Consider the following 15,075-nt stretch of genomic DNA (forward strand, 5'->3'; position numbering starts at 1 on the left):
GGCTCGGCAGTGCTACGCTGGCTAGCACCATGGAAGAAAGAGACTTGGGGGTCATCATTGACCACAAGATGAACATGAGCCTGCAATGCGATGCGGCGGCTAGTAAAGCGACCAAAACATTGGCTTGCATCTGTATATGCTTCTCAAGCAAATCCCAGGACGTCGTTCTCCCCTTGTATTTGGCCTTGGTAAGGCTGCAGCTGGAATACTGCATCCAGTTTTGGGCCCCACAATTCAAAAAGGATGTGGAGAAGCTTGAGAGAGTTCAGAGAAGAGCCACATGCATGATCAGAGGTCAGGAAAACAGATCTTATGACAACAGGCTGAGATCTATGAGGCTCTTTAGCCTGGTAAAGTACAGGCTCAGGGGTGATCTGATGGCCACCTATAAGTTTATCAGGGGTGACCATCAGTATCTGGGGGAACATTTGTTCACCAGAGCACCCCAAGGGATGACGAGGTTGAACAGTTATAAAATACTGCAAGACCATTTCAGGTTGGACATAAGGAAGAATTTCTTTACTGTCCAAGCCCCCAAGGTCTGGAATAGCCTGCCATTGGAGGTGGTTCAAGCACCTACATTGAACACCTTCAAGAGTAAATTGGATGCTTATCTTGCTGGGATCCTATGACCCCAGCTGACTTCCTGCCCTTCGGGTGGGGGGCTGGACATGATGATCTTCCGAGGTCCCTTCCAGCCCTAATGTCTATGAAAGTCTATGAAATCTATGTTGCAAACTCTCCCAAACAGCTTCTTTCTCATGGTTCTGCAGGCCTTGCAGCTACATGTGAGGGAGAAGCTGCTACTGGCAGGCAGGAAATGGCATCAGGGTCACTGCTGCCTACATCTGGGGCCCTGGGGATGCACCAGCTTTACAGGAAGAGGACCCAGGATCAAATCCTCCTCCTGGACCATCTGGTGACAAGCCTCAGAGGACTGGCAGGTGGACATGTGGACATAGCGGGTGGAGAAGGTTGCCCGGCAGGACAGGTGGCAGGCAGAGGATGTCACCCACAAGGACACACAGGACCAGTGTGAGGAGGCATGGGACCGGACAGACTGGGAGCTCAGGATGCAACTCCTAGCCCTGGAGTGGAAGAGCAAAGTGAAGTCATGGCCAGGGCAGTGCAGACCATGGAAGAGAATTACCATGTGCTGGATACCATCCTGGTCTGGGCGATCGCCTTTGTGCTACCTGCTATCCTTCCCCTGACCCCAGCCCCACCTTCCCCCTGTCAGCCATCTGCCACCCAGCAGCAGGCCCCCTTGTGGGCTTGGGTGGAGATCTAGCATTGCCTCCACCAGCCAGGAGGCCCTGCCCCAGCCCCTAACCCAGGTACCCTGCCACTCAGTCCCCACTCCTGGGCCCAGCCCCGCCACTTGCCCCAGCTCCATGCAGACACAGAGCAGCAGCTGCCTGCAGCAGGGCCAGGACTATGTGCCAGCCCTACTGGCCCTGCCCACCAGCTGCCAGAGTGGGGCCCAGCTGCACCAGGGGATCAGCTAGCTGTGCCCCTGGGTGAGCTCCCCACCCACTGGGCTCACCATGGCATGTGTACCCACAGGGGAATGGCTGGCCACCCATCCCCAGGCTTTGCCCCCTAGTTGCCCCCACCCTACAGCCACCCAACCCAGAAGGGCACACAGACGCACCATACTGTGAATAGTTTGCACAGGGGAGAGGGTGTTTTATTGTTGGTGGGTGAGGTGGATGGTAGAGTGGCTCTGGTGTTGGGAAGGGAGAGGGGGTCTGTTTGTTGTGAAGGCAATAAAGTATTTTTCTGAGAACTGTCCACAGTGAGTGTGGTGCCGGGAGTGGGTGGTGGGGTGGGGATCTGTGGTTGTTCTGGCAAGCTAGAGTGGGGAGGGCAGGAGAAGGTGGTTGGCCAGTGCCTCACACCTGGTGACCTGACCCCTGATGGCAAGTGTGTGGCTCGCCTGGGGCTTCAGCATGGGGAGCCCACCACTGTCGTTGTCACTGCAGCTGGTGCTCCTGCTGCCAGGCATCCTCTGCCCACCACACCTCCACCACCCAGGCCTCACAAAAGAGGTCTCCCTGGGCCTCACACATGTTATGCAGTACACAAGCTGCAACAGTGAGCCAGGGGATGGCAAACTCAAGGCAGGTGGTGAGGGTGTGCCAGCATCCCTTGAGGTGGCCAAAGGTGCACTCCACCAGGGCGTGGGTCTGGCCCAAGCACCAGTGGAAGTGGGCCTGGTGTAGGGACCAGCTGGCCAGTGGAGGGCCGCATGAGCCAAGGGAGAAGCGGATAGGTGGGGTCCCCAATGAGGAGGGGCAGGATCACCACAGTGCACAGCTACAGGTCTGAAATGCCAAACACAAAGTTCCAGGGCTGGCAGGATGGAGTGAAGACATGGACATTGTGGGCACTGCCCACCCAGCCAGTGCTCACATTGGTGAAAGTGCTGCAGTGGTTGACAATGGCCTGGAGCACAACGGAGTGAAACCCCCACCACCTGTGGTAGGGGTAGTCATTGTGGGGCAGGCAAGTGAAGGGATGTGGGTCCCATCCAGGGCCCCAATGAACTAGGGGAGTCCCAGGGCATGGAACCCCACCACCACCACCAGACGGCCATGCCCAGATCCTTTTCTGCAGAGCTGCTGCTTAGCCATTTAGTCCCCAGCCTTTACCAGTACATGGGATTATGTTGTCCTAAATGCAGGACTTTACACTTGTCCTTGTTGACCCTCATGAGATCTCTTTTGGTCCAGTCCTCCAATTTGTCTAGGTCTCCCTGAATCCTAGCCCTTCCCTCCAGTGTATTTACTACTCCCCCAGCTTGGTGCCATCTGCAAACTTGCCAAGGGTGCACTCCATCCCATCTTCCAGATCATTGATGAAGCTATTGAACAAAACCAGGCCCAGGCCCTGGGGCACTCCACTTGATACCAGCTGCCAACTAAACAGTGAGTCATTGATTACTACCCTCTGAGCTTGACTATCCAGCTAGTTTTGTATCTACTTTATAATCCATTCATCCAACCAATACTTCCTCGGCTTACTTGCAAGAATGTTGTGAGAGACTGTATCAAAAGCCTTGCTGAAGTCAAGGTATATCACGTCCACTGCTTTCCCCACATCCAGAGCCAATCACCTTGTCACAGAAGACAATCAGGATGGTCAGGCATGATTTGCAATTAGTGATTCTATGCTGACTGTTCCTAATCACCGTCTTCTTCTCCAGGTGCTTAGAAATAGTTTCCTTGTGGATCTGCTTTATGATTTCTCCAGGGACTGAGGTGAGTCTGACCAGTCTGTAGCCCCTTGGATCTTTCTTCTTCCCTTTCTTAAAGATGGGCACTACATTTGACCTTTTTCCAAATGTCTGGGACCTCTCCCGAATGTCACAAGTTTTCAAAGGTAATGGCCAGTAGCTCTGCAAGCACATCAGCCAACTCCCTCAGCACCCTCAGGTGCATTGCATCTAGCTGCATGGATGTGTACACGTCCAGCTTTTCTAAATAGTCCCTAATCTATTCTTTCACTACTGTTGGCTGCTCACCTCCTCCCCAAACTGTGCTGCCAGGTGCAGTAGTCTGGCAGCTGACCTTGCCTGTGAAGACTGGCGTTAAAAATGGCATTGAGTACTTCAGCCTTTTCCTCATTATCTGTCACTAGGTTACCTCCCCCACTCAGTAAGGGACCCACACTTTCCCTGATCTTCCTCTTGTTGCTCACATGCTTGTAGAAACCCTTCTTATTACCCTTCATGTCCCTTGCTAGCTGCAACTCCAATTGCACTTTGGCCTTCCTGATTTCATCCCTCCATTCCTGAGCAATACTCTTATACTCTTCTCTAGTCTTTTGTCCAAATTCCCACTTTCAAGTTTCCTTTTTGTGTTTTAGCTCATTGAAGAGTTCCTTGTTATACCATGCTGGTCTTCTGCCATACTTGCTAGTCTTTCTGTGTCCTCAGCAAGGTTTCTTTAAAATATAGCCAGATCTCCTGGACTCCTCTCCCCCTCAAACTGGCCTCCCAGGGGAGCCTACCCATCAGTTCCCTGAGCGAGTCAAGGTCTGCTTTTTTAAAGTCCAGGATCCTTACTCTGCATCTCACCTTCCTTCCTTTCCTCAGGATCCTGAACTCAATCATCTCATGGTCACTGCTTCCCAAGTTGCCATCCATTCCCCACCAATTCATAAGAAGAGCATGGCCCCTAGTTGGCCGCTCCAGCACTTGCACCAGGAAGTTGTCCCCAACACTCTCCAAAAGCTTCCTGGATTGCCTGTGCAGTACTATACTGCCCTCTCAGCAGATGTCAGGGTGATTGAAATCCCCACATAAGAATCAGGGCCTGTGCTCTGGAAACTTCAGCTAGCTTTTTGAAGAAAGCCTCATCTACCTCATCCTCCTGGTCTGGTGCTCGATAGCAGACACCCACCATGACATCACCCTTACTGCCCTAGCCCAGACACTTGCAACAAGTCAGTTTCATACTTGAGCTGAGCAATCATAGAACTCTTTAACATAAAGCACAACTCCTCCTCCTCCTCTCCCCTGCCTGTCCTTCTTGAACAGTTTGTACCCATCCATGACTGTACTCCAATCATGTGAGCTATCCCACCAAGTCTTTATTACCCCAATCACTTCCCTCATTTTACAAGTGGAACTCCTGTTAATACAACCCAGTATGCTGTTCACAACACGAACACATCGTTGACTCAGACTCAGTTTATGGTCTATCTTAAGTGATCCCCAGGTCCTTTTTCTACAGAACCACAGCCTAACCAGTCATTTCCCACTTGTCCTTGTTGATTCTTGTCTGATTGACTTTAGCCCATTTTTCTAGTCTATCCAGGTCCTTTGGGATCTGTGCTCCACAGCATCTGCAGTTCCATCCAACTCAGTGTCATATGCAAATTTGCTAAGCATGCATTCAATCCCATCATCCAAATCATTACTGAAGATATACAGCAATACAGATTCAGGACAGGTCCCTAGGTAACCCCACTTGATATCTCCTCCCAACGAGACATTGAGCCATCAATAACTATTCATTGAGCACAATGATCAACCAGTTATGTATCCAGCTTACAGTACTTTCATCTAGTCTGTGTTCCCTTAACTTGTTAATGAGAAGATAGTGGAAGACCATATCAAAAGCTTTGTTAGAGTTAAGGTATATGAAATCCATTGCTCCCCACTCCATCCACAGAGCCTTTCCTCTTATCATAAAGGAAAAGAAATCAGGTTGTTTAGTCATGACTTGCTGTTGGTGAACTTAAAACAATAAACATTCTGTGGTCACTGTCACCCAAGTCCCCCTGTACCTTTACATTCTCAAGCAACTCCCTTTCCACCACTTATACCAAAAAGTATACATCTCAGGAATTTGCTGGACTGCCTGTGCACTGGTGTTTCCCTCCCAGTGGAAGTCATGCTAATTAGTCCCCCATGAGAAGCAGGTCTTGTGATTTGGCAACTTCTACGAGCTATTTAAAGAAGGCCTTGTCAACCTCTTCCTCTTTTCATCTTCCTTTGTCATACCTATTGTGACATCACCCCTGCTACCCCCATCCCCACCCCTTGCCTGAACTTAGAGGCTTTCAACAGGCCTGCTTCATATTGCACCTCACAACATGTGTATATTTCCTTTGTATATATGGAACACCTCCTCCTTTTCCACCCCCCAGCCTTTCCTTTCTGAAAAAGTTATACCAGTACATGACAATACTCCACTCATGTGAACTATCATACTGTCTCTATTATCTCAATAGCATCATAATTCTGCCAATTATTGCAGAATATTATTACCAATTCTTCCTGCTTATTCACCATTTTTTTCAGATTAATATATAAACATTTTAGGTAACTAACCAATTGTCTTTAATGACTTCTTATAGGGCATGTCTACATGTGCATTTACTGCGCAGTAAATTACTGCACAGTAAGCGGGAATAGGCCATGAAAACCTACACATGCAGGCATTAAAGCACATTAACAAGCACACTAACTTTAGTCCCAAGTCAGTCCACACAGTGTTACTACGCAGTAAGGTGTCTACATGTGCATTATCACAAAGTAAATAAGCAGGCATTATTCAGGTATCAAATTTATGCTCAAGTCAGCATAAGTCACCATATTTGCTGTACAGTATCAGTGTCCACGTGTAGAGACACACCCATACGTTGCAGTAATTTTGATTACTGCGCAGTAAATGTTCTCATGTAGATGTACCCATAGATATCTTAAACAGTCGGGGTTATACACCTCCAGCTTTAAAAGAGATTTAACCCAGCCCATAGCGTCATTAATACACACACTTACATACAAAAATATGTCAACAGATTTTGATATCTCTGTGACGGGGGAGTCAGGACACCCACCAAAAAATGTTTGGTTTTCCCCCATTTGAGCTGTCCGCCAACACTCGCCCGCCATGCCTTTGTTGTAATATTACATATTTAGATTGCAGGAGACTATCATGATCTTTGTGGTACATGTTGTCTCAGTGGCCTCAGCCTTATGGGCCACTACCTATGGCTCTGACTTCCCCTATACCATGACCCATGCCTTGCAGATGACACTATTATCATCCTGTCTGATATTGGTCCACTGCCTGTTCATTGAGCTGAGCTTCACCTCAGCTCATGACTTCCTGGACGTCTAACTTATCACTTATTATCACTTAGTCTCATCCAGTATGGCTTGTTAATGCTAACTTGTCCTATTCCTTTGTCACTTGGTCACATCTGGTAAGGCTTGTTGTTATATATCCAGGCCCTGTGAAGGTCCTCTCCACTCAGCCTGGCCTATTATTATCAGTTCAGGTCCCATGTAAGCTCTCTCTCCTCCTACTGGCCTATTAGTATATACCCAGGCCCTGTGCAAGCCCTCTCCACTCAAGCTGGCCCATGGTTACCAGCTCAGGCCCTGTGAAGGTCCTCTACACACCTGCTGGCCCATTGTTATACAGTCAGACTTGAAGCTGACCTTCTCACCTCATGCAAGCCTGCTGTTCTATGCTGAGGCCCTGTGCAGGCCTTTTCCATACATGCTCACCTGGGGCCATGTATTCAGGTCCTGCATAGGCCCTCTCTGCTCAAGCTGGCCTGCTGTTATCCATTCGGGGTCCTATCCCCTCATACTGGCCTGTAATTCTCCATCCAGGCCCTGTATAGGCCCTCTCTGCCCATGCTGACCTGTTGGCACATCCTCAAGTGCTTTTCTAGCGTCATAGGCCTGATGTAACCTATGCAGGCCCCTCTCCTTTCACTGGCCTGCTGTTCGTTACTCAGGCCCTGTGTTCTCCCCTTTGATCTGACGGTGTTTATACAGGCCATCTCCACTCATCTTTTGCCTATGGCAGCTTAGGCTCTCCCCACTCACACATGGCCTGGCCTCTCGATAAAGGGAGCCCGAATAATAGCCTGGCCTCTCTGCTTAGGCCTTCTCTACAACATCTCAATAGCTCAGCCTCTCTGCTTAGGCCTTCTTCCCCAATCTTAAGGTCCTGGCCCTGTCTGCCTAGGTCTTCTTTAATGATAGCCTGGCCTTCCAGCTCAGGCCTCCTCCACACTCTCAAGAACTTGGCCTCGTCCGTGCAGGCCTTTCTTACCTTAGATATCCTGGCCTGTCTGCTCAGAACTATCCTTCTTCTTACTAGCCTGGCCCTGCTGGCTCAGGCTTTCTTTATCATAGCCTGGACTACCTGCTCAGGCTCCTTTCTACTCCCAGGGACCCCCTAGGCCCTCCTGGCCCCCATGGTTTTCCCAGGTCCCTTGCTTTTCTGTCAGGGTGTGCTCCCTTAGCCTTTCCCCTACAGGAGGTACCCACAGGGCAGCAGGGGCTGAGGCCTTCTGGTGCCCCATCCTCATGTTTCACTGGGGAGGCACAAATGTGGCATTTCCTAGGTACCATCCAACCCCAGCAAGGTACAGTTTCAGGTCTTACACAGGACCCCTTCTGGCAAGCCACCCAGCACTGTCTCTGAGTTGTCCCTAGCTCTCCCCTAGGGTGTACCTTCTTCCTTTCAAGAGGCTCTTCCGTTCTCTAGCCCCAGTTAACTCACAGCCTCACTTTGGCTCCTATTCAAACATATGCCCATCCCCTTACAACTCTACCTTCAAGAGACTCTCCTAGCCCCTGTCATGTGGGCTGGGATGGCCCTGGCCTCTACCCTCTTATCAGTGGTCCTTGGTACGTCAAGACCTCGTGGCTCAACATGGTCCTGGCCCCAGTTTGGGCCAGTCGGGGCTGCAGCTCTCCCCTTTCAAGTAGGCAACTGCCCTTTGGATCCTTCTGGGCCCTGGCCTGGATCAGGCCAGTCAAGGTGGACGAAATGCCTCTGTGTCTGTCTGCCCTCTCTCACTCTGGGCCTCACGCTCTGAGCCATATCAACCCTTATACCATTTCCTGGTCCTCAAGCCCCACTGTGCTCTTAACTCTCAGCATTCTCCAGTACACACCCTGGCCTGGCACTGTTCTCCTCATGCCTCCGACCTCAGAGCTCTCAGAGCCAGCTCCCTCTCCTCCAGTGTCCTGCTGTCCTAACCAAGTGCCTTGCCCCAGTATCTTAGGGCCACCCAAGATCCTCAAGGCTTTCTCCGGGGCCCTGCTTGTCTGGCCCCTTACTCTTGGCCTTAGCCAATCCAGGGATCCTCTCAGGGTCCCTTGGAACCTCCTCCATCTGCAGTAGTTCCTGCCTTGTCCTCCAGTGTTGCAATGTCCATCTGGAGCAATGGTACACTGTCCCAAATGTGCCACTTCCTTTGGCTCCACTATTGTAACCACCAGCTTGCAGCTCATTAATAGCTAGAGCCCTGACCCACCTCTAAGCTGGGCTGTCCTAATGAGGACCAGCTACACCTTCAGGGCTCCCTGGCTGGCCTTAAAGTGGCAGGCACAACCAGTGCCCTGCCACAATCTCCAACAGTTAATTAATGAAAAATCCCCACCCCCAAAAAGTGCACTTGAAGATATTATTGGCAAACATATCTTGGCATGTTTCCAAATGCTGCTGCCACATTGAGTGGAGTTTGCAGTGAGTTTTAGCCCTGAAGTGGACCTGAAGTGGTGGCAATAGAGGGGGAGAACTCAGCATGATAGTAATAGTGCTGATGGAGGTTCTTTTCAATCTTTCTACCTGATGTTTCCAAAGTCAATAATTAGTAACATCATGCAAGTTACAAGTAATAATTTATTAAAGCATGTGTCAGGGAGAAGGAAATGCAATGATTAGCTTTACTTTCTGATCAATTAACAGCACTTAGACAAGCAGTGCCTGAATTATTCCAAAGCCCCAAATGAACTAATCTACTCATTAGGAAGTCTGCAGAGCTACCTCATGCAGACAGCTGTTCATTTTTTCATATTTATTTTTATAAATTACTATTATCATGCAACCTTAGCTTTATGACTCTTTGGAAACTACCCAAGATTTGATTTTAAGGACTCTGTGTGCAGTTTAATCTATTTCAAGTGAGAATATTGAAAATGTTGAATGAGCTGAAATTGCAGGAGGAAAATGCTTTTACAGTTACTTGCAAGTAATAAAAATACAACATCCACTCCTATAAACAGTCTTTTTCTAGCCACGCACTTCCCAAATACTGAATTCTATCTAACATAGCAGGCCAGTATTTGTGATGAAAGAATGTCTGACAGCTGCTACATTTTCTAGTAGGCAGAGAGTGCTATCATTTAAAGTGCTTTACACACACTAAACCTGAAAGCCAAGGAATCTTCATCAGCATATATTTCCACTTTACTTAATCATTATTTGTTTCAAAGACCTCTATGCTTCCTTGTTTATTTTCTCCCAAGAATGTGCTGAATAACCCTATTATTTTTACCTATTGTAAACACCTATCTTAAGGAAAAATAATATAGAATTTCCTCTCAGCTGAAGAATGGTAACAAGATCTTTTGAGATTGGGTGCATTAGAAATTGGCAGGAAAGTAGACACAGCAGAAAAAGAAAAAAAACCTAGTGAGTGAATTAACTGCTCCTCAATGAAGGATAGAAGTCACTTGAGCTATAAATGACAGCCAGGGCTTCACCATGTCCCAATACACAATTACAGCATCTGAGAATTAGCAAGACAGATAACAAAGGAGTCAAAATACTCGGGAATAAGTTTTGCTGGAATGAAAATTGTTTCATACTATCTGTAGGGATACTGGCTAAAAATGACCTTGCAACTGTTCTCTAACTGGATGCTGAAACCATTTATTTTTTCCCTACTGAGACAGGTAGAGCACTCCTACCCAGCATATTACTACAAGTACAGATTAGATGAAACATTCCAAATAAGCCTGTATTCTTTATATATGGCTGGCAAATTGATCAAATACTAGAAGTCAGATAGAGAAATTATTTGTATCACCTTATCTAGAGTGGAATAGACTGGCTAGAGACTTAGACTGCATATTGCACTGAAGAGAGGTCAGGAAACAGAAAGGGAGTTTGCTTGGGAAGTTCACTGTAGGAGGGAGCTTGGGAGCAGGAGAGTCTGTGCATATGAGTGTGAACATGTGCAAGGGCCCTGGTGCAGGTAATTGGCATGCAGGGTCTTGTGGTGAGTCTTTTTTCCCCTTTCTCCCTCGCTCCTCCATTTTTTTCTTTTTTCTCCTTCCAGCATAGGTGTTTCTCAGGGAGCTAAGGAGGCACAAATGTAGTCTGGGTCAGCTGTTGAGGAGCAGGAGCACTAGGTCAGGAGCACTTGATCTTCACCAAGTGTAAGCTGGTGTCTCCCCTGGAGGAGAAGATTCAAAGATTGGAAGCATGCATGTACACACTGCATTGCATCAGAGACCAGAAAGATTACTTGGACAAGAGAGTTACAAGAAGCTGGTACTGGAGAAGCCAAAAGGCAATAAAGAGAACTAGCAGCATATGACTGACTCAAAGAAGGAGGGCCCCCAAAATTGAAAAGCAGTGAATTTAAGTCTGCGGCAGCTTTGAAGCACTCTGTGGTAGAACTGCTGAGGAAAAGACAGAGCCTCTGCAGACATTCGTAGAACCATAAACTGTTAGGGGCTGGAAGGGACCTCACAGATCATCGGGTCCAGCACCCTGCTCTAGGCAGGAAGACAACTGGGGTCAAATGACCCCAGCAAGGTGACTGTCCAGTCGCCTCTTGAAAACCTCCAGGGTAGGTGACTGCACCACCGCTGGAAGGAATTTATTCCACGGTCTGGACACCCTGACTGTGAAAGAGTTTTTTCTCGTATTAAGGCTGAAGCAGCCTTCCAGGAGTTTTTATCCATTGGTCCTGGTCTTCCCAGGGGTGTCCTAGTGAACAGTTGTTCACTGAGCTCCTGATGCACTCCTCTGATATAGTGGTAAGCCACTATCAAGTTACCTCTCAACTTTCTCTTCTTTAAACTAAAGAGGCCCAAGTCCCTCAGCCTTTCCTTGTATGGCTTGCCTTGCAAGTCTTTGATCAATCATATGGGTGGCTCTGCTCTGGACCCTCTCAAGTTTTTCCACGTTCTTATTGACGTGCAGAGCCCAGAACTGGATGCAGTACTCCAACTGCGGTCTCACCAGTGCAGATTACAGCGGGAGTATCACTTCCTTAGTTTTACACGAGATGCACTGGTTGATGCATGCCAGTGTGCTGTTTGCCCTGCTGGCCACTGCATCGCACTGATGGCTCATTCAGTCAATCATTACCCCTAGGTCCCTTTCAGCCATTGCGCAAGTCAAGCTGTCACCACTGAGCCTGTATGTATGTTGAGGGTTGTTTGCCCCCAAACAGAACACCTTACACTTCTAAGTGTTAAACTTCATCTAGTTCCAGTCTGCCCAACTCTCGAGCCTTCCCAGGTCTGCCTGTATCTACAACCTATCTTCAAGTTATGGGGCAGTGTCGTCACACCAGGTGTTGTCCATGAACTTGGCCAGCAAGCTTTTCACTCCCCCATCCAAATCATTGATAAAGATGTTAAAAAGCACCGGTCCAAGCATGGATCCCTGAGGGACACCACTGTTCACTTCACACCAGGATGACACAGAGTGTTGTTGAGTTCATGAGAACTCTCTGGGTCCTACCCCATAGCTAGTTTCCCACCCACTGAACCATTGAGCAGCTGAGCCCACAATCTTCCAGTTTTCCCACAAGAGTATCGTGGCATACTAGATCAAAAGCCTGTTAGAAGTCTAGGTATAGAACATCTACCTCATCTCCCATGTCCAGGTGGCAAGAGACTTGGTTGTAGAAGGAAATGAGATTGGTAAGACAAGACCTATCCATGACAAATCCATGCTGGCTGTCATTCAGAACCTTACCTTCCACAAGTGTATTGCACATAGATTATTTAATGAGCTTTTCCAGGATTTTCTCTGGGAAAGAGGTTAGGCTGATTGGCCTATGGTTGCCCAGGTCCTCCCTCTTCTCCTTCTTGAAAATGGGCACAATGTTGGCCCTCTTTCAGTCGTCAGGGATTTTCCCCTGTGCACCATGAATTCTGAAAGAGCTTTGCCGGGGGTTCCTCAATGACCTCAGCCAGCTCCTTCAGCACTCCCAGATGGAGTCCATCCAGTCCTGCTGACTTGTAAATGTCTAGCTTTTCTAGTTGGTATTGCACCCGCTCAGCTTCCACAGCGGGGAGGCTGCCATTTCCAGGATGCCCCCTATGAGCCTTATCTTGCTTGTCTTTCCCCTTGGTCCGGTGAAATACCAAAGCAAAGTGGGCATTCAGGAGTTCAGTTTTGTCCTGAATGTCAGGTACCAGCTGTCCCAAGGTGTTAAGTAAGAGTCCCACACTTCCATTTGCTTTTCTTCTACTGTCTAAATACCTAAAGAAGGACTTCTTATTGTCCTTGACTCCCGTGGCTAACCTAAACTGTCAGTTATTGAGAGAACTCCAGATCCAGCTCCTCCCCTTGGTTCGGTGGCCTGTAGTAAACACCTACAGTTAGGTTTCTCTCACCCCACCCCACCCTGCCTCCCATAGCTTGACCCAGAGGGTTTTCAAGCTGCTTATCTTTGGAGCCAATGTCAGCCTCTAGAGAAGTGTACTGCTCTCTCACATAGAGAGCTACCCCCCTGCCTTTTCTCTCTACCCTGTCCCTTCTGTGCAGGGTGTAGCCCTCTGCAGCTATGCTCCAGTCATGTGGGGAGTCCCACCAAGTCTCCGTGATCCCTACCAGGTCATATTGCCCACTAGAGAGCTCCTCCTGCTTGTTCCCCATGCTCCTGGCATTGGTATACAGGCAATTGAGGCCCCTGACTGGCAACCTCGATTTCCTGAGACACTGTGGGAGAACTGTTTGGTTAGCATTTTCAAAAACAGTTGTGTTGGCATCCTCCACAAGGAAGCTTTCCTGTGTGCCAGTCCCCAGGCATGCTCCACTTGGAGTTTCCCCATACCCCTGCAAAGTCAGTTTAAAGCCCTGTCCAGTAGATCAGCCATCCTAGCTAAGAACAGGGCCTTACCTCTCCACGTGGGTGAATTCCATTCCGCCTTAGGAGTCCTCTCTCTGAAGTGCATGCTGTGGTTGAAGAAACTGAACCCCTTGTGGTAACATCACCATCTGAGGCATCTGTTAACCTCTTCCACACAACCTTCCCTCCTGGGTCCATGGCCTGCAACAGGGAGCACAGAAGAGAAAACTACTTGAGCCCTTAGTCCCTTGAGCCCAGCCCCCAGGGCCCTGTAGTCACTCATGACCTGGTCAGGGTCATAAGGCAGACGAGACAGCAGTCTAGAGAGCAAGAAATGTAAGGCCCCAAGGTCAGGGGCTCAAGGATTAGTGCACCAAGAAGGAAGAGAAGAGTGGTGGTGGCTGGTGACTTCCTTCTGCGCAGGACAGAGGCATCGATTTCTCATCCAGATTTGGGGGCCCAGAAGGTGTGCTGCCTGCCTGGAGCCCAAATTCAGCACGTCTGTGAAAAGAATTATGATCTGATTGGTATCACAGGAACTTGGTGGGATAGCTCAACATCGAGGATTACACTCTGTTTCAAAAGGACAGGGATGGGAGGAGAAAAAGTGATGATGTTACCTTGTATGTCAAAAACATTTGTTTCCTGGCTCAGGAGGAAGAAGACAGCAAAGCAGAATGCATTTGGGCGAAGATGAAAAGTGAAAGATGTAGCAGCAATATAATGGTGGGGATTTATTGTACGCCACCAAATCAGGAAGAGAAGGTTGATGAGGTATTCTTCAAGCAGGTGACAAATCTATCTAAAACCTATGGCATGGAACTGATGGGAGACTTCAATTTTCTGGACATCTGCCCACAGGCCACATTTTGCCCACCCCAATATAGTGTATCTGGACTTCAGCAACACTTTTGACAAGGTCCCACATGATCTTCGCATAAACAAATTGGAAAATTGTGGGCTAGATAAAACTACTATAACCTGTGCTGGCACGCTAGGCTGGGTGATGTGCCAGATTTTGGATCCTCAGGGTGCCAGTATTCCTGGGAACCCTCTCAGGCAGGTCTGCTGACTGAGGTGTTCATGGAGGGGTGTGTGCCTCACACTCACCACCCAACAATTTACTCCAAACCCAGTAAGCACACTGGTTTTTTTATTACACACAACTACATACAGAAAAGAAATGATTAATCAAGAGAAGCACACTGGGTGGTCCCACTTGCATCAAACAACCTCAATGATTACATTTACCTGGTTATAACCCTTTAAAAGTTTCCCTCCCCTAACCCAGGTTGAGTTCCCACTGGTCACAATCCCCTTCCCATAACAATAAATGGCAACACAACTTTAACTATGATCCACCACTAGATAGCAGAGGTGAGGCTTCCACTGCTCTGGGGAAAGTGGACTCTGGTCTTTCTTGGTAACTCAGCAAAAACAAAATGGGGATCACCATTATAACCCTTTAAAAGTTTCCCTCCCCTAACCCAGGTTGAGTTCCCACTGGTCACAATCCCCTTCCCATAACAATAAATGGCAACACAACTTTAACTATGATCCACCACTAGATAGCAGAGGTGAGGCTTCCACTGCTCTGGGGAAAGTGGACTCTGGTCTTTCTTGGTAACTCAGCAAAAACAAAATGGGGATCACCACCTTGCAATTTGTCCTCTTTGAACTTCATCCTGTTAGCTCCAACCCAACTTCCCAGTATGT

Source organism: Alligator sinensis, unplaced genomic scaffold, assembly GCF_000455745.1.
Source record: "Alligator sinensis unplaced genomic scaffold, ASM45574v1 scaffold499_1, whole genome shotgun sequence".
In the NCBI taxonomy this organism is placed as follows: Eukaryota; Metazoa; Chordata; order Crocodylia; family Alligatoridae; genus Alligator; species Alligator sinensis.